The 24,534-nt window shown below is 37.9% G+C and overlaps 1 protein-coding gene across 1 annotated transcript in view; it reads left to right on the top strand.

The window, feature by feature from the left end:
- Positions 1 to 24,534, top strand: part of RIT2 (Ras like without CAAX 2) — a 399,832-nt gene that overhangs the window by 146,344 nt on the left and 228,954 nt on the right. The gene's annotated exons all lie outside the window — the stretch shown is intronic.

Raw genomic sequence — 24,534 nt, 5'->3', positions numbered from 1 at the left:
GAATATTATACCCAGCTAAATGATCAATAAAGACTGACAAAATATATATATTTTTAGGCAGAAACCAAAAGAGGTAACTACTAACATATGCACATTTAAAGCTTTATTAAAAGATGTGATTTAAGAAAGAGGAAAGTGAATCCAGCTATAGCGAGTGAATGGAAGAAGCAATAGTGAAATAGAAAGTTGTGAAAATACACATGAATCTGAATAAAAATTGATTGTATAAAATAATGATAATGATGGTGATGAAGATAACAGGAAGAGGAGGAGGAGGTGGAGAAGAAGAAGAAAAAATTAATGGTGTATAATAATGATATTAATGATAAATTATTGATGTTAATATGTTGTTAATAATATATACATTATTAAAATAAAGATGGGGACTAAAATAATAGACATCAATTATAAGCAAGATAGGAGCAGGTTGATCAGTGTTAAAACAGTGCAAAGTCTTTATTTGGGAGGTGTATGGAGGTTTTATTTAGCTTTACACTTTAAAAAAACCATGTTAAATATGTGGATTAATTTATTAAATGCTGGGCATAAACCATATAATGTAAATACCAGTAGAAGGGAAATGGAAGAATAAATTAAAAACTATTAATTCAATGAACACATTGCCTTTTAGTCAATTCCAACTCATAGCAACCCTATAAGACAGGGTAGAACTGCCCCATAGCGTTTCCAAGGAACAGCTAGTGAATTCGAACTGCCAACCTTATGGTTAGCAGGTATAGCTCTTAGCCACTGTGCCAACAAGTCTCCCTAAAGAAAGCAGAAAAAAAGAACCAAATTTTTTTTTTTTTTTAAGTAAAGAAGAAACATAAATATATCAAGACTCACAATAGATGGAAAAGGTTCTATCTCTTCCAAAGTAGGCAATTATTTTCAGTGTCAGATTGATCCAAATAATAAACCTAACCTGTGTTTGGTTCAAAAGAGATGGATCTATGACATATGGGCTCAGTAAGGCAGCAAAATGTAATTTAAAAATTTGATTTCCAATATTCGCAACAAATGGCGAGAATTAAAAAGGGAAATTCATAAAAATTGTAAAATCAAAATCGTATGTAGTGGGAAATCTTAATACAACTCTCAATAAATTTTAATACACCTCTCTCAATAAATAGTACAATTGTTGAAGATTTGAGAAACACATTTAACTTAAATAGAATGCTGCAGTCAATAAGAGTAGAGACACTCTTTTCACAGACACATGTTGTTTATATTTTTTATTGATTCCTAATCTCATTGTAAAGGATGTGCTCTGAAGGAGATTGATTATTTAATGTATGCAGAGTTTTTCTTGTGACTTAGAATGTGATCCATTTTAATAAAATATGTCAGTTAGTGGTTACCTCTTGTGGGGAAGAGAGAGCAATTGGGAAAGGACAGAGATAAAGAGCCTACTTAAAGTATATATGTAATGGTTTATCTTTATAAAAGTCTGATTTAATAAGAAAATGTTAATGTTTGACATTAGTTTAGGTCATAGGTACACAGGTCATTATATTATTTTCCTTTGTACTTAAACTATTTCATAATTTTAAACACAGTCTTTATTGTTTAATCTATTTGATGTGATTGTTTTTAAAAGACTACATAATTGGAATATAGTATACTGTAAAAAAAAAACACTAGGAAAAGGTGGTCTCTTTCTGTATTCATAAGATATATCAAGACTATTTGAAATCTATATATTAATAAAGTCATTTTTGTACACGGCGAGGACATTTTGACAATGGACTTAGGGGAGTCATTGGGGATATTTAGAATAAAAAAAGGAGAAAAAAAAGATTATTTCCAATATTTGAAAGACTGTCATCCAATGGACAGTAGACTTGTTTTTCAGGGGGAAAATTAGAGGCCTAATTGGAAGAAAATTGAAGTTAAATTTCAGCTAAGTATAATAAGACATTTGTAGCAATTGAAATCCATTGGAAAATATCATCTTTGTATTACTGGAATTACAATATGCTTTGGTAGAAAGTGAAATCATTCACTTTTTGAATAGTCATTCAATCCACAAGTAGTTATAAACACTTACCTGGTTCCAACCATTATGCTAGTGTAATGGTAACTAGCCAGTACATTTTCCCCCAATGATGTGGACTGTCAGTCTTTTGTTGTGCTGTGATGGCTTGCTTGTTGCTGTGATGCTGGAAGATTGTTGCTGTGATGCTGGTATTTTAAATGACAGCAGGGTCACCCATGGTGGACAGGTTCCAGTAAAGACTCCAGACTAATACAGACTAGGAAGAAGGCTCTAGGTCAGAAAAAAATTGGACAGTGGGGCCTGGCAGTCTGCTTCCAGAGACCAGCCATTGAAGGCCTGAGGAGCACAGATCTACTCTGACACACATGGGGTTGCCATGAGTTGGTGTCAACTTGTTGGTAACTGTTTGTTTGCTTCTCTCAGGAGTTTAGGTACAGAAAGAGAGGTTGGGAGAGAAGCTGGGAGGAGTTACCAGAGAAGAAAGGCTTTTTCAGAAAGGCCCCAGTCCTCTCTGCCCAAGCAGACAATGCCACAGCCTACTCCCCATTCACCCCCTATAGCTCCAGACTCCTGAGGCAGCTAAGGCCTTAGTTACTTAGCACCTGGCAAGAAACCTCCCTGAGGAGGGAAAGCCATCACTCTACAAAGGAGTCCTCCTTCCTCCCCCTTTTCCTCAGCTCCCACACTGTGCATGGAGTGGACAGTCAGAAAAAGCAAGAGTGAGGCAAAGCAAAGACGACTCCACCAGCTTACTCCTAGCCAGGATCACAGACACTGGCCAAGGCAGTCCGAGGGCACAGGCTGGAGGGGCAGGGACAGAAGCTGAGACAAATACCCACAGAAACCTTTGATATCACCCCCATTTGTGAAGCTGACCTTTCCTCACATGGATTCTTACAGCAATTCGTTTATAAAGTCTTGTCATCCACACACCAGGAAGCCCCATGTTTCTCTGAATCCCAAGCTTAAAAGAACCAGCATCACTATAGTGACAACAGAAATGGCTCTCACTTACGAGACCCACCACATGCTGGGTGAGCCCTGTGTGTCCTCAAGACAAGGAATGTCACTAAATGGAGTATGGCCCAATGAACAACTCTGCCTTGTGGTCTGGAGAGAGGATGTGGGAACCAGAGTGGTTTATTTCAGTTCATTCTCTAAAAAGCAGGAGACATCACCCTGTGGTGTGGGAGGAAAGATGAGTCTCAGAGAGAATTAGCGACTTGCCCAGGATCACACAGCAGATGGGACCAGCAAAGGAATCAGCCTCACCCACTGCAGAACCAACCAGGAAGCAGAAAGACCACTGACTCATCTGTGTCTTTCCTTCTCCATCAGGCCAAGGCCCATGAGACCCCATGGCTCATCCTCACAGTGTTCTCCCTGGTCAGACAATGGCTAACACTGGGTCTTTGATACCATCTGGCTACATGTGACCCATCTGAACACCCATCCCTCAGACCCTGTGGTATGAATTCAGCCCTCAGGTGGCCGTGCGACACTGAGAGCTCCTTTGGAGGAGAACAAGGAGCCATTTCTACATTCTGGGCTCACTCAGTGAGCACCCTGGGCTAAATGAACCACTGATGTTCAACAGATACTCAGTCAGAGAGACACAGTGGGCAAGGCGGACACCCACCCCTGTGGAATGAGTGCCTGAGAACATACAGGCTGCAATGGTGCCATATTCGACTTTTCTTGGGCCTCGACCACCTCGGTCTCAGTACCCCTGGACACCCTGAGACTCAGGTGGTGAGGCTGAAATTAACCCTGATGACTGAGACTCACTATGGCTCACAGAGCCATTGGCCAGAACCAGGTGGCTCTCCCCATTCGGAACTCATCCTGGTTCTCTGCCCTTGAGGCCAGGGCAATATGAGCAGGAGTGTGCGGAAGACTCTGAGAGCCCCTGACATGTGTGAGGAGCTGGCACCAGTCTGGTGCACAGCGAACCCTCTTCAGTGGAATGGCCCTCAGCTTTCTCAAAGGCTTCTGAACATCTGAGTCTTTGCTTGTCAAGTGCCACATTGAACCATGAAGACAAGAGCCACCTACCCACTAGGAACCCACAGGAGGCCAGAAGGAGACCGGTATGTCAGACCAGCCCTGGACTCCTACCTCTGAGCTTTTATGTGAGAGGAAAATAAACTTTTATCTTGTTTAAAGAAAAAAAAAATTGGACAGTGAAAATCTTATGGAGAGAAGGAAAACATTGTCTGATATAGTGCCAGACAATGAGCCCCTCAGTTGGAAGGCATATACAATATGACTGCCAAAGAAAGACCTGTCTCCTCAAAGTAGAGTTGACCTTACTGACGTGGATGGAGTAGAGCTTTCAGGACCTTCATGTGGCATAACTCAAAATGAAAAGAAACAGCTGAAAATATCCATTAGTAATAGAAATGTGGAATGTAGGAAACATGAATCAAAGAAAATTCCGAGTTGTCAAAAACAAAATGGAATGCTTGAAGATAAATATCCTAGGCATTAGTGAGCCAAAATGGAGTGGTATTGACCATTTTGAATAGACAATTATATGATCTACTACACCCAGAATGACAAATTAAAAAACAACTGCATAGCATTCATTGTCAAAAAGAACATTTCAATATCTATCCCAAAGTACAGTACTGTCAATGTCAGGGTAATATCCATAGGCCTGCAGGGAAGACCAGTTAATATGACCATTATTCAAATTTACACACCAATCTCTAAGCCAAAGACAAAGAAATTGAAGATTTTTGCCAACTTCTGCAATCTGAAATCCATCAAACAAGCAATTAAGATGTGTTGACAGTCCCTGGTGATTGGAAACAAAAGTTGGAAATAAAGAAGGATCAGTAATTTGAAAATATGGCCTTGGTGAGAGAAATGACACCAGAGGTCACATGAGAGAATTTTGCAAGACCAATGACTTGTTCACTGGAAAAACCTTTTTTCAACAACATAAATGGTGGCTATATGTATGGACCTCACCAGATGGAATATGCAGGAATCAAATCAACTTCATATGTGGAAAGACATGAAGGAGAGGATCAATATCATTAGTCATAACAAGGCCAGGGGCTGACTGTGGAACAGACCATCAATTGCTCATATGCAAGTTTAAGTTGAAACTGAAGAAAATTAGAACAAGGTCAAGAGAGCCAAAGTACAATCTTGAGTATATCCCACCTGATTTTGGAGAACATCTGAAGAATAAAGTTGATGCATTGAACACCAATGACTGAAGACCAGACAAATTGTGGGATGACATCAAGGACATGATATGTGAAGAAAACAAGAGGTCATTAAAAGGACAGGAAAGAATGAAAAGACCAAAATGGATGTCAGAAAAGACTCTAAAGCAAATGGAAGATATGATGAAGTAAAAGAGCTGGACAGAAGATTTCAAAGGGAAGCTTGAGAAAACAAAGTGAATTATTATAATGAAATGAGCAAAGACCTGGAGTTAGAAAACTAAAGGGAAGAACACTCAGCATTTATCAAGCTGAGAAACTGAAGAAAAATCCAAGCCTCATTTTGCAATATTGAAGGATAATATGGGCAAATGTTGAACGATGCAGGAAGCATCAAAAAAAAGTGGAAGGAATATATAGAGTCACTATACCAAAAATAATGGGTCTACATTCAGCCATTTTAGGAGGTAGCATAAAATCAAGAACCAGTAGTAATGACGGAAAAAATTCAAGATGCATTGAAGACATGGGCAAAAAACAAGGCTCCAGGAATTGACGGAATACTAATTGAAATGTTTCTACAAACAGATGAAATGCTGGCAGCATTCACTTGCCTATGCCAAGAAATTTGGAAGACAGCTACCTAACCAATCAACTGGATGAGGTCCATATTTGCGCCAATCCCAAAGAAAGGTGGTACAGAGGAAACTGGAAATCATTGAACCATATCATTAATATCACCGTATCAGGAAGTAAAATTTTGCTGAAGATAATTCAAAAATGGTTACAAAAGTACATCAACAGGAAACTGCCAGAAATTCAAATCAGATTCAGAAAATGATGTGGAATGAGAAATATCATTGTTTATGTGAGATGGATCTCGGCTAAAACAGAGAATATCAGTAAGATGTTTACCTGTGTTTTATTGACTATGGCAAGGCATTTGAACTCTATGGATCATAACAAATTATGGATAAATTGCGAAGAATGCTAGCTCCAGAACACTTAATTGTGCTCAGACAGAACTTGTATATATACTGAGAGGCAGTTCAAACAGAACAAGGGGATACTGCATAGTATAAAATGAGTGAAAATGTGTGTCAGGGTAGTATTCTCTCATCACACTTATTCAAACCGTATGTTGTTGTTGTTGTTAGGTGCCGTTGAGTCAGTTCCGGCTCTTATGGACCCTATGCACAACAGAATGAAAGACTGCCTGGTCCTGAGCCATCCTTACAATCATTCTTATGCTTGAGCTCATTGTTGCAGCCACTGTGTCAATCCACCTCATTGAGGGCCTTCCTCTTTTCCGCTGACCCTGTACTTTGCCAAGCATGATGTCCTTCTCCAGGGACTGATCCCTCCTGACAACATGTCCAAAGTATATAAGAAGCAGTTTCACCATCCTTGCTTCTAAGGAGCATTCTGGTTGTACTTCTTCTAACACAGGTTTGTTCGTTCTTTTGGCAGTCCATGGTATATTCAATATTCTTCACCAACACCACAATTCAAGGCATCAATTCTTCTTCAGTCTTCCTTATTCATTGTTCAGTTTTCACATGCATATGATGCAAATGAAAATACCATGGCTTGGGTCAGGCGCACCTTGGTTTTCAAGGTGACATCTTTGCTCTTCAACACTTTAAAGAGGTCCTTTGCAGCAGATTTACCCAATGCAATGTGTCTTTTGATTTCTTGACTGCTGCTTCCATGGCTGATGATTATGGATCCAAGTAAAATGAAATCCATGACAACTTCAGTCTTTTCTCCGTTTATCATGATGTTGTTCATTGGTCCAGTTGTGAGGATTTTTGTTTTCTTTATGTTGAGGTGTAATCCAGACTGAAGGCTGTGGTCTTTGATCTTCATTAGTAAGTGCTTCAGGTCCTCTTCACTTTCAGCAAGCAAGGTTGTGTCATCTGGATAACGCAGGTTGTTAATGAGTCTTCCTCCAATCCTGATGACCCGTTCTTTGCATAGTCCAGCTTCTTGTATTATTTGCTCAGTGAAAGAACTGAACAGAAGATTCAAAGGGCCCCTCGAGAAGACAAAGTAAAGTATTATAATGACATATGCAAAGAGCCGGAGATGGAAAACCAAAAGGGAAGAACACGCTTAGCATTTCTCAAGCTGAAAGAACTGAAGAAAAAATTCAAGCCTCGAGTTGCAATAGTGAAGGATTCTATGGGGAAAATATTAAACGACGTAGAAAGCATCAAAAGAAGATGGGAGGAATACACAAAGTCATTATACCAAAAAAGAATTAGTTGATGTTCAACCATTTCAAGAGGTGGCATATGATCAGGAACCGTTGGTACTGAAGGAAGAAGTCCAAGCTGCTCTGAAGGCATTGGTGAAAACAAGGCTCCAGGAATGGATGGAATATCAACTGAGATGTTTCAACAAACATGCATCGCTGGAGGTGCTCACTCGTCTATGCCAAGAAATATGGAAGACAGCTTCCTGGCAACTGACTGAAAGAGATCCATATTTATGCCTATTCCCAAGAAAGGTGATCCAACCAAATGTGGAAATTATAGAACAATATCATTAATATCACACACAAGCAAAATTTTGCTGAAGATCATTCAAAAATGGCTGCAGCAGTATATCCACAGGGAGCTGCCAGAAATTCAGGCCGCTTTAGAAGAGGATATGGAACCAGGGGTATCATTACTGATGTCAGATGGATCCTGGCTGAAAGCAGAGAATACCAGAAGGACGTTTACCTGTGATTTATTGACTATGCAAAGGCGTTCGACTGTGTGAAGCATAACAAATTACGGATAACATTGTGAAGAATGGGAATTCCAGAACACTTAATTGTGCTCATGAGGAAATTTTACATAGATCGAGACACAGTTGTTCAGACTGAACAAGGGGATACTGATTGGTTTAATGTCAGGAAAGGTGTGTGTCAGCGTTGTATTCTTTCACCATACCTATTCAGTCTGTATGCTGAGTGAACAATCCAAGAAGCTGGACTATATGAAGAAGAATGGGGTGTCACGATTGGAGGAAGACTCATTAACAGCCTGCGTTAAGCAGATGATACAACCTTGCTCACTGAAAGTGAAGAGGACTTGAAGCACTTACTAATGAAAATCAAAGACCGCAGCCTTCAGTATGGATTGCACCTCAACATAAAGAAAACAAAAATCCTCACAACTGGACCAATGAGCAACATCATGATAAATGGAGGAAAATATTTAAGTTGTCAAGGATTTCATTTTATTTGGATCTGCAATCAATGTCCACGGAAGCAGAAGGTAAGAAATCAAAGGACCTGTTGTTTTGGGTAAATCTACCACAAGAGGCTTCTTTAAAGCATTAAAAAGCAAAAATTGTCTCTTTGAGGATTAAAATGCTCCTGACCCATGTCTTGGTATTTTCAATCACCTCATATGCATGCATTCAAAAGCTGAACAATAAATAAGGAAGACCAAAGAAGAATTGATACATTTAAATTTTAATATTGGCAAAGAATATTGAATATGGCATGGACTTCCCGAAGAACAAACAAGTGTATCTTGGACGAAGTACAGCAGAATGCTCCTTAGAAGCGAGGATGGCGATGCTTCATCTCATGTTCTTTGGACATGTTATCAGGAGGGACTAGTCCCAGGAGAAGGACATCATGCTTCGTAGAGAGTCAACAAAAAAGAGGAAGACCCTCAACAAGATGGGTTGACACAGTGGCTGTTAGCAATGGCTTAAACATAGCAATGATTGTGAGGATGGCTCAGGACTGGGCAATGTTTCATTCTGTTGTACATAGGGTCCCTATGAGTTGCAACTGACTCGATGGCAGCTAACAACATATTGATGGGGGCTTGGCCATATTACTGTGATGGCCAGTAAGATGTAGGCAGAGGAAACAACCTGTTAGTTCTGAGTCAAAAAAAAAGGATTTAAGAATTATTAATGGTACTTCTATTTCTCACGAGAAGAATATGCCCCAGGTAGCCGCTTGTTTCCATCAGAATGAGGAAATATGTAAAGGAGATAGAAACCCAACCCAAAGGCTGTAGCCAAGCCCAGCCCACCTATAGCCAAAGCAGCTCTGTGCCATCCACCCTACAGACTTGTGAACTAGAAAAATCTTGAATATTGGTTGCTTTAAGCCCCCAACCTGGAGGTGGTTTATAATGCAGCATTATTTTAGCAATAGGTAATTGATACAGTATTTCAATGGACATTTAACAGTTCAGTATGGCTGGAGATGGAGAATATTACCTATTTATGGGAAAAGTGATAAGTGATGATAGATAAATTTGCATACATTCACTACAGAAACAATGAGAAATTTGCAAATACACAATAAAAAAGATAAAGTAACTAAATTTGAATGCTATTAAATATTTTTCTAAGCTAGTTTTTTTTTTTTTTTTTTTGTCTCAGCTGCAGCCAAACATAGTCAAGAGTATATCAGGCAAAAGAGATGATGTCTCATTGGCTTCCAGGCTATTATTAAACTCTCAGATGCAGGAGGTGGTCTATACAGCTGATTTCACAGATGTTATATGTGTAGGGGACAGAGGAGAACACCAATGAAGTACCTTTAATAATGCCACCTTGTTTTCTTTAGGCACTATTGCTTTTCAACTTGTGCTGAAAGTTATTATCCTGACAACAAACCGAGGAAATAGATAGAAAAGGTATTATTATCATCATCTAAAATTTGAGTAAAATGTTATACAAAGTAGCAAAGTGACTGCTTTATTGGAGGCATTATTGACACGCAGATCTGGTCGTAACGTTTTTCAGTGTTTGTGTGTACGGAAAGCCTTGCAGTGCTATAATAGCTCCATGGAAAGAAGGTTGACCATCACTCAATCTCAGGTTGGAAAGGACTCCCATTGTGTGCTCAGTAAGCTTCCGTTTGACTACTTCCATTGCTCAGAAACTCTGCTACTGGAAGCAGACAAGTACAGCCCTTTGAAAGCATTAATGACAAGAATTTTTTTTTTCTCTTGCAAAAAGCTGAAATTTTTCTCTCTATATTTTGCACATATTAGCACCAAATCTGTCTCTTGAAAATATTACATTACTCATTTGATAGATGGAAAATTTAAGGCTCTCAGAGATTAAGTGATTTATCAAAGGCAACACAGAAAATCATTTACTTAGCTGTGACTAGAATCCACTTATCCATCCACTCTCACTCTTTCTTATTTCACTTCTCTTATGGAATTCATAGTGTATAAGAAGGACTACCCTAGGTTAAGAATAAAATAAAATTGAGTCTCTGCCCTCAAAGGGATTGAAGTTTGGGGCAGTGGAGGGACACCAAATTAAAAATTGAAGCAAATTACATTAAAAGCTATGACAGAAGTATATACATTTTGGTAATGCGCTGCCGCAGATTCCAAAAGTATTACTTATCCTGGCATAATATAGCAACCAAAAACCTAAAAAAAAAAAAAAATTAGAAAATAATTTTTCTTAATTTTAAATGTATTTAAGTAAAACTAACAAAATATATATAGTAAGTTAGATTGCTGACGACAGGGGGATCTTGGCTGAAAGCAGAGAATACCAGAAAGATATTTACCTGGTTGGCAGTTCGAAGCCACCAGGCGCTCCTTGGAAACTCTATGGGGCAGTTCTACTCTGTCCTATAGGGTTGCTATGAGTCGGAATCGACTCGACAGCACTGGGTTTGGTTTGTTTTTATATAAAGAAAATAAAACTCTTCACAACCAGACCGATAAACAACATCATGATAAAACAGAGAAAATATTGAAGTTCTCAAGGATTTCATTTTACTTGGATCCACAATTAATTCCCATGAAAGCAGCAGTCAGGAAGTCAAATGACACATTGCTTTGGGCAAATCTGCTGCAGACGACCTCTTCAAAGTGTTAAAAATCAAAGATGTCACCTTGAGGACTAACATGCACCTGACCCAAGCCATGTTGTTTTCAATCACCTCATATGCATGTGAAAGCTGGACAATGAATAAGGAAGACTGAAGAAGAATTCATGCCTTAGAATTATGATGTTAGTGAAGAATATTGAATATACCATGTACTGCCAGAAGAAAGAAACAAATCCATCTTGGTAGAAGTACCAAGGGAAGATGGGGAAACTTTGTCTCACGTACTTTGAACATGTTATCAGGATGTCCCTAGAGAAGGACATCATGCTTGGTAGAGTAGAGGGTCAACGAAAAAGAGGAAGATCCTCAATGAGATAGATCGACACAGTGGCTGGAGCATTCAGCTCAAACATAAGAATGATTGTGAGCGTGGTGCACGATGAGGCAGTGTTTCGTTCTGTTGTACGTAGGATCTCTTTATGTCAGAACAAACTAGACAGCAACTAACAGCAAAAATCTAAAAAGTTAGATTTAGTTATAAATGTATTGAATCCTCTTCATCCTTATTTTATTAGAAATTAAAAAAAAAAAAAACCTCTAAGCAATCCAGATTCCATTTTTTATCATCATAATACATCTAGTCACTGAAGCTTCCGAGACCTAGGCATTGCTGTACCGCCGGGCTGCTGCCTAGACTAAGGCACTGGGGAGCAGTGGGAGACATCATTGTCATCCAGTATTTAGTTTAGCCCTTAACCTACTGTGCAGGCACAGGTAAGTCCATCAGCCTCTCTGGACCTAATTTACTCATCTATGAAATGAGGAAGTTGAACTTGATCTCTAAGGTCTCTTCCAGATCAAAAACCTTAGTAAAACTCTGAATTATTCCTAGCCTGATCTTTATATAATTCTCCTCTGAAAGCTTTAATTGTTCAAAAACCACAAACTTTTTTTCTCTCTCCCAATGTTTGTGACTTACTCTTAGAGGAAGTTTTTTTAGGTCATGACTTCTGCTTTGCAAATCATCTGATACCACAAATGTTTGTAAATACTTTAGGGTAAAAGACAACAGAATTTGGACTAAAGCTGTTCCCCAACAGGACATAAAGTTCTGAGAGAATCAAGAGATCCTATCTGAGGGGTGTTTAGACAGCTCCTCACTTTTTATAGCCCAGTGTCAGTACACATTCCCCACTCCTCAGTCAGCTCTTATTGCATTTTGAGGGTTTTGATTGTTTGATAGGTGCTAACTAATCTACAGAGGGTCACTGTAAGCAAGGTCACATCATAATTGGAAGGCATGAGTAGGTGGACTTTAATAATACTTTCTCCAATCTTCAATTTGATGAGAACCAAAAAAAAAAAAAAAAAAAAAAAAAAAAAAAAACCCATTGTCGTAAATTCAATTCTGACTTATGAAGACCCTGTGGGACAGAGTACACCTACCCCATAGGTTTTCCAAGGCTGTAAACTTTATGGAAGCAGACTGCCATAACTTTCTCTCTCGAAGTGACTGGTTTGACCAATGACATTTCATTTAGCAGTCAAGTGCTTAACCATTGCACCACCAGAAGCTCCTTAATTTGACTAGAGTTGCCTTCAGTTATGGATGTCGTGAATGGAGCATTGGGGAGGTTTTCTGCTAAAGAAGGCAAAAAATGTGCAATTAAAAATATACTTCCCCAAGATGATCATTTTATAGGATATTTTCAGGATGACTTTCCATTGACTCAGGGAAAAAAAATCTAGCTGAACTATGAACTGAACAAAATCTATAAAAATTACAGAATTCAATCACAATATCCTTAGTAATTCTGTGTGGGATGCAGCTATATGTTATTTATTTGTGTGTCTGTCTGCATGTCACATACTCAACATGGTTAATTGGATCTGTAGGTTTTAACACTAGATTAACCCATAAAAATAGGGATACAAAATAAATAGAATCGCTGCAGCCCCCTACCTTGAAGAGCTTACAGTTTTATTTACGCACATGTTAAAAATAAATAAATAAACTAGACTCAAAGCTGAGGATGGAGATGTCAAATTTCACCTCCATCATATCATCTTTAATCATATTACCTCTCTAGCTCCCCTTCACAATGAGTGTTCCTTATTAAACCCCTGGTTTAAGTATCTAACTACTCACCAGTGTGATTTGTAGAACAGTAAGATTTATATTTATGATTTATGTTTTTAGCAGAAAAGTGGAAATTCCAAGACCAAACCTGCCAGATTAAAACAAACACTTTTTTCATTTCTTCTTGGTACAAATGCATTGAGTAAAATGATTATGAAGATTCCCCAAGATATACTTTTAATAGGAATAGCTGAAAATCAGAATGTCATTCAATGATCTCATATTTGTTTTCAGCTTACTGGCTGCCTTTAATCCAAAGCATTTCCTTCAATATTCCATTTTTGTGGTGGACAATGCCAGGTTTTAGCCTCTATAATTGCTGGTGGCCACTGTGCAAACAGAACTTTACTTAGAGTAGTCCTCAGCAGAAACTCCGCAATCAAGTTCACAAATGTTTCCACTTAATACCCAGGTAAATGATCATATGCATGAATATTAAAAATTAGAAGGGGCTTTCTTTAGCAGCCACATGTTTCAGTTCTCTCAGTTTACAAATAATGACACTGAAACTTGGAAATGTAAGTGGCTTATCCAAGGTCATGTGGCTTCTAAAAGCCTAAGCTGGAATAATCCCAGCATAGTACCTGTGACTCATTCATGAAATCCTCTTCTAAAAGTCTTCTCTGTGAATATAGGGAATTGTACTGGATTATCTATGAGTGGTAATGTTTTCTATTTGTGTATATGGCCTTTGTCAATGATCTTTTGATTAAAAAGATCTTAGTTGAAAACCAGTACAGAAAATTGGCGAGAGCAATGGATCAAAAGCTTAGGTTTTCCCTTAAGAGTTACACTGTCCATATATTGATCCATTAGGAAATTATTTTGATATTTAAAAAAAAAAGAAAAGATTGCCATCAAGTCAATTCTGACACATAGAAACCCTACAGGTCAGAGTAGAACTGCTCCATAGAGTTTCCAAGGAGCACTTGGTGGATTTGAACTGCCAACCTTTTTGTTAACAGTTGTAGCACTTACCCACTAAGCCACCAGGGTTTCCCATGCAAATATCACATACTCTTTGGCATACATGTGAATCATCAAAATTGCTGTAACACCTGTAGAACTACGTAATGAAGAGACCCAGGTAGGAATACACAATAAATGTGAAATAAATATATAGGCCATATGATCTATATTTGACATATATCTATATATGCATTGCTATTGTGTGCCATCCAGTTGATTCCAGCTCATAGTAACCCTATAGGACAGAGTAGAGCTGCCCCATAGGGTTTCCTAGGCTGAAATCTTTATGGGAGAAGGTCTCCAGATCTTTCTCGAGCAGAATGGCTAATGGGTTCAAACCACCAACGTTCTGGTTAGCAGCTGAGTGCTTAACTGTTGCACCACAAGGGCTCCTTATTGATCATCTATTCATCCATCCAACCCTCCATCCAACCACTCATCCATCTATCTATCTAAATAAATGGAATATGTTTTTCCATGTCTAGTGTAATTGAGATATGTGGCATTACACAAAATATTTTCTCTGAGATTCACTTTCTCCCCTTAAGTAAAGAGCTTAAATTAATTTATATTTTTCTTCCTTCCTATTTATACTTCTTGCTTTCTATCATTCTCAAAACTGGTTCATTCTTTCAACTGCGAACTATTATGTATAATCATTACACTGATTATGCTCTCCAAAACAGTGCTAGTGGCTACAGTAGATTCAAACAAGTTTGAAAAGTATTTCTTGACTTCAAAGAACTTGCAGTTGAGCAGTAGAGAGAAGCTGTACCTGGTTCGTTAAGAGAAACTGTTATTAATATATCTCGAAGGTAACCAGTTGCCTTTGAGTCGATTCCAACTCATGGTGGCCCCATGTGCGTCAGAGTAGAATTGTAATGGCTGATTTTTTGGAAATACATCACCAGGCGTTTTTTCCATTTCAAAGGTAGCTCCCCTAAGGATTAAGAATGAAAATCAACTATCTTTTCTTAGATAAAATAATAACTGGAGAAGGATAAGACAGGAAGCCAGCTTCCATGGAGCTATTAATTTCACTGAGAAGGTACATTTACACATAAAACATTTAATAAACCCTACCTGTTTAGTTTTTTTTTGTTGAAAAAAAAAATTTTTTTTTATCTGTTAAAAGGAAACCCTGGTGGCAAAGAAAAACAAAATGAGTGATAATGCCTTCAGCAAAATTTTATTTGCATTGATATTAATGATATTGTTTGATAATTTCTACATCTTGTTGGCTCACTTTTCTTTGGGATAGGTACATATATGGATCTTTTCCAGTCAATTAGACAGGTAGCTGTCTTCCAAATTTCATCTATTGAAACATCTTAGTTGGTATTCCACCAATTCCTGGAGACTTGTTTTACTCCAGTGCCTTCAGTGAAGCTTGGACATCTTCCTTGAGTACTGTTCATTGATCATATGCTGCCTCCTGAAATAGAGAAAAGTAGAACAATTCGTTTCGGTCAGTAACTCTGTGTATTCCTTCCATCTTCTTTGAATGCTTCCTGTGTCATTTGATTTTTTGCCCATAGAATCCTTCAATATTGCAACACAAGTAAAATTTTTCTGCAGATAATTAAAAAACCGTTGCAGTAGCATATTGACAGTGAACTCCAGAAATTCAAGCCAGATTCAGAAGAGAATGTGGAACAAGCAATATCGTTGCTAATGTCAGAGAATGCCAGAAAGATGTTTACCTGTGCTTTATTAACGACACAAAGGCTTTGACTATGTGGGTCATAACATTTTATGGATAAAATTGCAATGAATGGGAATTCCAGAACACTTAATTGTACTTGAGCAGAACCAATACAAAGCCAAGAGGCAGTCTTTCAAACAGAACAAGGGGGTACTTGTTGTGAAATCAGAAAACATGTTTGTCAGGCTTATATTCTCTCATCATATTTATTCAATCTGTATACTGAACAAATAATCCGAGACGCTGGACTATACGAAGAAGAATGCAGCATCAGGATTGGAAGAAGACTAATAAACAACAGGCAACAGGTAGATGACACAACCTTGCTTGCAAAAGTGAAGAGGGCTTGAAGCACTTACTGATGAAGATCAAAGACTACAGCCTTCAGTATGGATTACACCTTAACATAGAGAAAACAAAAATCCTCACAACTGGACCAATAAGCAACATCATGATGAACAGAGAAAAGATTGAAGTTGTCAAAGATTTCATTTTTCTTGGATCCACAATCAATGCCCACTGAAGCAGCAGTCAAGAAATCAAAGGATGCATTGCATCGGGCAGATACGTTACAGAAGACTCTTTAAAGTGCTAAAAAGCAAAGATGTCACTTTGAGGACTAAGGTGCACCTGATGCAAAAACCAAACCAAACCCCCTGACGTTGAGTCGATTCCTACTCATAGTAGACCCCGTGGGATGTCTGAGGCTGTAAATCTCTAAGGAAGCAGACTGCCACGTATTCCTGCTGGTGATTTCAAACTGCCTACCTTTTGGTTATCAGTCAGTCACTTTAACCACTGCGCCATCAGGGCTCCAAAAGTCATGGTGTTTTCAATTGGCTCATATGCATGCAAAAGCTGGACAACGAATAAGGAAGACTGAAGAAGAACTGATGCCTTTGATTTATGGTGTTGGGGAAGAATATTGAATATACCACAGACTGCCAGAAGAAGAAACAAATCTGTCTTGGAGAAAGTACAGCCAGAATGCCCCTTAGAAGGGAAGATGGCAAGACTTCATCTCACGTACTTTGGACATGTTATCAGGAGGGACTGGTCCCTGGAGAAAGACATCATGCTTGGTAAAGTAGAGGGTTAGAGAAAAAGACGAAGGCCATCAATGAGATAGATAGACACAGTGGCTGAAACAATGGGCTCAAACATAGCAGCAATCGTGAGGATGGAGCAGGACTAGGCAGTGTTTCCTTCTGTTGTACATAGGGTTGCTATGAGTCAGAAACAACTGGACAGCACCTAACAACAACAACAAAAATGCCTACCATCACAGACAATCTAGGAACAGGTCATTTTGATTTAAAAAAAAAAAAAAAAAGAGTATTATAAAACCTTTTCCTTTATTTATTTTTTTTCTTCTTTCACTAACATAGCAGTGCTATTATTTTAAAATTTCCTCTTGTGTTCTTTTGGGGGAGGAAGTTTGGGGACTGTGAGTGGTTCTGGGTGTGTTTGGATCATCTTGTATATTGGGAAAGCTGTAAAAAGTCAAGATAGGGTTCAAAGGAAAATAAATGAAAAACTGTTCTTGAAACTAATTCTAGCCTTAAGGAAGAATTGTCACGTTTCTTTCTAGATCATTCTACACTTTTTAGTCCAGGTTGGTGGGCTAGGAGCATATATGGCAATGGGGAAGAAAAGCCTTATTCACAAATATGGACATTAATTTGGTTGGAGTAACCTGTAGCCCCTGAGTATGGAAGACAGTTTGTAGGAGAAAATCAATTATTAATAGCTCTTATACTACATAATTTAATAGCTAATATACTAAAAAGTGAGGTTAGTTTCATTTAAAAGATAAGGCCTATGTCATCTCCTTTGCCATCACTCTTCATATAGTTGTCTTATTAGATGCTTGTAGATGCTTCTTAATTATGTAGCTTTTTTGATCAAATGGGAAAGAAAAGAATATATCCAGTTTGTGCTCCTAGTGAATTTATGCTCTGTTAAACCTGTTCTTATTCCTAAGGATCTCCAAAGGCTCTGGAAAATAACTGTGTTGCACTTCATTTGAAATTCACGAACAGATGGAGTTAAGAGAACCAAACTTCTCCATTAGAAATCAATTCTGCAATTAGGCAACAGAGCTGCTAAAATGCTCTCATTCCAAGGGACCTGGGTTATTCGTTGGACCAACTACCAGTAAATAGCATGCTGATTTTGACTTCAGTGAGCAACTGGAGACAAACTGTGACCAAAATAGTCGGAAAATATATTGCCCCAGAGCCATTAAGTGCCTTCAAAGTAAGTAATAACAAAACTTCTTCTCATCAATAGAATTTGATGAGGAACCACTTTATATAGGATTATACTGGAGGATGTTTGTTCAGCTTATTTGTACACTAGCATTCTTTTTAATGCAAATGAAAATGATAATGAACACCTCATTCAGAGTCTGCTGGAAACAATAGGGGGCCTCTGTCAGACCAACAGTTTGAACCTAAATGATGAGCACACCCACTAGGCTAACAAGCATCTTTGGTGTCACTAAGAAATCAAAAGACATGCTTTTCCTGCCAGGCTCCTAAGCCAAAAATTCTGCACCCCGCTTTCTGCTTTGAAGCAAAGCTGTTTGACTCCCAAAGCCTCTTCAGATAGACACACTTTCATACCCTAAACATAATACTTCTGTGAGTTGCTCTGACAGGTATCTAGGATCTTCCAGCTTATTATCCAAATATACCGTTCTCTCATCCTGAATCAATTCCAGTTTCAAATGAAAGCTAAAATGTCTAATGGAAATTCAAAATGCCTTTTTATCAGTAATATTTTTAATGGGCTCATAAACTGAGGTTTTCAAAGGATAAAAAACAGTTTTAAAGCCATTTTAAATGGGTTTTCCCTACCCACTTTTTTTTTTTTTTTCTGACTATAATACAGGAAAGGCCCACTTAACAAGAAAACGCAAAGTGCTATTACTTTTCTTTGCAGATATCCATCCCTGATTTCAAAATCAAGATGCTGTTCTGGGAAACCCAAAGTGCTTCCTGGTAGAATGACTATTTCATTTAGCACAGGTTTCACGTGGAAGTATGATGGAGGTCTGCCTTTATAGCTACCAGTGCTCTCATCCTGAACATTTCTCTCCTTTATTCTCATATCTAACAATTCAGAGAAAAAATGGTGAGTTATGGAGCAATAAAAACTAGGCAAGACGCAAGCGAAATAGTCATTTTGGTCTGGTCAACTACAATGAGCTAAATACAGACAAACATAATCTCATTAAATTACAGAAAGTCATAGGACCAATCAATGTACAGAAACTGTACTGCCAGTGCTATGTAACATACACATGCCACTTTTTCCTATGAATGCCATTTGGGAAGACTCTTCTACTAACTGGTGTCAAAACTCCAGATGACTCCATTTTCATAGATGTGGTAGTTAAAGAATTTTTGCTTCTTTCACTTTGTGGCTTGGAGACCACAGGAAATGAACCAAATAGAAACCCACCCAGTGGTTCAAGGGAGAAGTTTATGAAAGTTTAATTATGCTGTCAAGTCACTCATGGGGTCACAGGCCTTCACAACTGATCAATGTGATGATGTCACAATTGTTCTCTGGAAATGGTCATAGACTGCATGTCTGCTCCCACCTTGCTTTAACACCCCAGTTGTAGATAAGAGAACCATATGGTTACAATTAAGAATCAGCAGAGGATAGTATGCAGAAGAATCCTGGCTGAGTCTTGGATGTCTTTTGCTAAATCTTGGTAGAAACTCTCAGTAAGAATGTAATCTTATTATGAGTTAACTCATATATATGAGTTAAACACGAGGTAGTATGTCCAGCAATAAATTGGCCAAGATTACTGTCCAATTACTTACAAAACTCCGCTTCTGTGCTTCCTCATTTGTCTGCAATGGCCATACCATCTCCTTAAGGATAGCAGGGTACACTGGTGACAACTCCAATAATATTTCTAATCAGACATTGATTAAGCTTTGAAAGGAGAAAGAGAATGTAGAATGAGTCAATGCAGGAAGAGCTGAAATTCTTGATTTGTTTTTAAAGCAGATGATTGGGATAAAATCTAGTTGGATGTAGAGAGTGACTATAACATTTATGGCTTTCAATTTTTTACTCTTTTATATGTAAACCTTATAAACCAGAGTGACTTCTAAAATAATCCTCAGAGCTATAGCCTCTGTTCACCCCATAGAACATACAGTCTTGAAATATAGCATCACATCTGAAATTCTAGAAATCAGATTCTCTATGATGATGCACTGAGAAAATTTAGGCACATGAAAAAAAAATAAATAAACAAATCATTTTAAAAATTAAGAAAGAAGAAACTTTTAAAACAAAGGTACCTGCTCCAAAATAGGCAAATGTATGGTATCTTGAGAAACAAATATAGCAACAGAAAGACAATTTTTGCTTTTTTTTTTTTTTTTTTGTATCCTAAGGGAGTGATAAGTAATACCTTCACTATGAAAAAAGCCATAAAAGTCAACATATTTGCTGGTAATAACAAAATGTATATAACCTTGACAAAGATATACTAGCCTACACCATTGGTATAGGGCTTGTTAAGAAAATATGATTAGGAAAAATCTTTACATCTTATTAAAATTACAGAGCTGGTGTCAACCTCCAGCTTGGGCTCATAATCATTTATGAGTGCTACTACAAACAACTGCAAATATCACTTATTGATGAGGATCAAAGACTGTAGCCTTCAGTATAGATTACGCCACAACATAAAGAAAACAAAACTCCTCACAACTGAACCAATAAGCAACATCATGATAAACAAATAAAAAAAAATATTGAAGTTGTCAAGGATTTTGTTTTACTTGGATCCAAAATCAATGCTCATGCAAGAAGCAACAGTCAGGAAATAAAATGACATATTTCATTGGGCAAATCTGCTGCAAAAGACCTCTTTAAAGTGTTAAAAAGCAAATATGTCACTTTGAGGACTAAAGTGCACCTGACCCAAGTCATGGTGTTTTCAATCACCTCACATGCATGTGAAAGCTGGACAATGAATAAGGAAGTCCAAAAAAAAATTCATGCATTTGAATTATGCTGGTGGTGAAGAATATTGAATGTATCATAGACTGCCAGAAGAATGAACAAATCTATCTTGGATGAAGTGCAGCCAGAATGCTCCTTAGAAGTGAGGATGGCAAGACTACATCTCATGTACTTTGGACACTTTATCAGGAGGGACCCGTCCCTACAGTAGGACATCATGCTTGTTAAAGTAGAGGGTCAGTGAAAAAGAGGAAGACCCTCAATGAGATGGATTGACACAGTGGCTGCAACCATGGGCTTGAACATACCAATGATCGTGAGGACCATGCAAGAGCAGGCCATGTTTTATCCTATTGCACATTGGGTCACTATGAGTCTAAACTGACTCGATGGCACCTAAGAACAACAATTGGAAACATCAGCCATAACTCAAAGAATTTGCCCAACATCTTCTAAATTTTACCTACCATCTAGTTTTTTTTTTTTTTTTTCGTTCCCCCATCTAAGTGTGCTTATGATGTTAGGTGATATAGACTCTCTGACAATCCTTACATTTTACTCTAAGGTGGTCCACAGACAGGTGATCCTCTGGGAAAATTCTGCATTTTGGAGAATCTACCAGGGAAGAGCAAAACTTAAACAGAACTCACCACACATCAGTTGCCATAGAGTTAACCCTGACTCCTGGCGACCCCACGTCGTGTGTCAGAGTAGACCTGTGCTCCAAAAGGTTTTCAAAAGCTGATTTTTCTTAAGAAGATTGCCAGGGCTTTCTTCTGCAGAGCTTCTGGGTGGACTCAAACCTCCAACTTTCTGGTTAGCAGCCAAGCGCATTAACCATTTGCACAGCTCAGGAACTCCAAACAGAGCTTAGGGTATCCTAATTAATCTATGAAGCGAGCTTTCTATTTGTCACTAATATTGTTTATTTTTAAAATATTCGAAGTTGTTTCCTGTTCAGGAGTATATATAGTCTCATTAGTCTTTTTTTTGGACTCATGCTAAATTTACTGTAGTGAAGAGGTACAAACTGATGACTCCATCAGGACTCCATGTTCATGGAGATCTCTTTAGTCATCATCTCAGAAATTTCTCGATTTTAAGCATGGTATAAATGACTGGTATTTGCCATAAGCTATGAGTCAGAATTTCGACAGCAATGGGTATAGTGTTCTCACCAGTCTTTTGATTCCCTTTGGAACAATTAATCCTTTAAGAAATGGTTCATAGTATGAGTGAATTATGAACTTTTATTAACGCAACAGTTTTATCACATGAATTAGTCTTAAATGAAGTGCAGTGACCTAAATCTGACGACTGACTGGTCCCCACATCCTATTAGGAAAATAGTGACATTCTAGCTTCAACCTTCAATTCTCTTTGCTTCAAGATAGAATGAGAGCCTTTTCAAGTATAAATCCCAGCAAGTAGATTGATATATGAAAATTTTCAATAAACCACAAAGTTGTCATTTTAAATTTAGTATCTCTTTGGGATCTAGGGTGAAAGCTGTAACTGTTTACCTGTAGTATAGAAGTAATGATGCCATACTTGTCACACTTATCATTATGTATGTTTTTTAATCCTTCACAGCAGAAAAGAGATTTTGTGTTGTGTTGCTTTTTAAAACATCTTATAAAAGTAATTTTCTTTGTTCTCTTAAAATGACCATCCTCTAGTATTGATTAAGTTCTTGCAGTTTTTAACTTTAGTAATTCTTAAAAAGTCAAACAACAGCCCCAAGTTATTTTTGTAAACAATAAAAAGAACTAATTTAGTCAGCAAATTTTGATTAACAGGCTGTGATGTGTACATATGAAGCTGGGCACAGGGAGATGTAGTGAGCAAAGCAGAGATGGGCTCTCACCTAGTGGAACTTGGTCTCATCCAGAAGGTAGATGCAAAACAAATAATAATAATACTGCTAAAACCTAAAAGAACAATTGCAAAGGTTAAGTTGAGATATGAACTTGAGTTTACGAGGCAAATGTGAAATCAAACTATGAGGGGTATAGAAAACTGCATGTGGGGTGTCTGAGGCAGGAGTGAGGATGGCAGGTTTGCAAACTGAGAGATGCCCAGTGCTGCTTGGGTAGGGACTTGAGGTGTCCACGTGACTAGTAAATGGGGCTAAAGGGGCAAATTAGATCATACCAAGCCAGATTAATCATTCCAGATTTTATTTTAGGAGCAACGGGAAGCTGCTGATGGAGAGTAACAAACGCAGAGTTGTGTTTTTAAATGCTCACTCTGGAGCAGTGTAGAGGAAGAACTGTAAGGAGACAGAGTAAATGTGGGAAGACCATTAAGAGGCGCTTGTAGAATCCCAGGCAAATGATGGTAGCCAGGCCGTGTCCATGGGGAGAAGCAGCAGCCCGCGGTCATTTCAGACATAGAAATAAGATTTGGGAAATGTTCCGGAGTTACAAATTTGGGCATATTGTTATGGGCTAGCCACAGTCTGATAGTTTAGTAATTTTCATGACCAAAATATATATCGTTATTTAGTAAGTAATTTTGTTATAAATACACTTTACTCCTAATTTTCATGGAAAACATTCTTAGTCCACTTGGGTACCACTCCCATGGTCTACATGATTCTTTTAGCTTTCTCCTGGCTTGCTGACATTTCTACGTTAATCAAAATTGGTATAATTCTTATCCTAGCACCTGGACCCAGCTAAAAGGTCATTTCTTCCTTCTGATTGCAGATGTAAGTACAAGAAGGCTAAATGATTTTCTATATATTTAGTAGCACAACAGATCCAATCCTCAGCCATATACAGAACAATAGATAAGAATTACTGTTGCAAAATGACACTTAAAAACAGAAATCTGGAATTACCAAGTTTATAAACTTGTAAAATTTCCCATTTACTGCTCTTGGAATGAAGTCTTTATAAGAAGCTCGCTTTTATAGGCCATGTTTTGCCTTGCAAAGCAACTTACATTCCTGATATCATGGAAACCCTTACCAATACTAGAAATAGGGACCATGTTATTGTGCTTATTTTACAGATGGAGGTACTTAGGTACAGGGAGGCAAAGGATCACAGTTGTTTTTTGACAGTATTGAGGCTAGAATTCAGGTGTTTATATTCCCTGTCCCATGTGCATTTGTTCTTCTGGGTTGCTTAACTATTACTTAGGAAAGCAAGTGGTAACAGGGTCCCAAAAACCCAGTGCCGTTGAGTCAATCCCGACTCATAGCGACCCTATAGGTTCTAGATAATCAACCTTCAGAAATTTCAGATAAGTTATGTCAAGACTTATCTGTACAGACCTTGTTTGCCTAAAAATCTGATCAGCCTTTTCTGTGGAGAGGAGGGTTGTGAGTGGGCACCAGGTATGTTGAGGCTAATGAATGCTTCAGGAACTAAGACTCTTGAACTATTGAAACCCTCTGTCTTGCCCTTAATAAACATCTGCCATTCAACTTTCTCTAATCTTCTTTTTATAGATTATATAATATAATATATATAAATATATATATATAATACATGAATCATAGATTATATATATCATATTTTTATGCAAATAATATGCATGTTATATTTTTTTGTCAGTCGTGCAACCCCCTTGCACATTGTTTTACTAGACATGGTATGCATGTTATATGCATGGGCATATTGTTTATGTGTGCACATTATTTGTGGGAAAAATATAGTGTATATATATATATATATATATACATACGTCATAGTTGTTAGTTGCTGTCAA

This window comes from Elephas maximus, chromosome 11, assembly GCF_024166365.1.
Source record: "Elephas maximus indicus isolate mEleMax1 chromosome 11, mEleMax1 primary haplotype, whole genome shotgun sequence".
Taxonomy (NCBI): domain Eukaryota; kingdom Metazoa; phylum Chordata; class Mammalia; order Proboscidea; family Elephantidae; genus Elephas; species Elephas maximus.
This window is presented reverse-complemented; position numbering and strand designations above follow the sequence as displayed.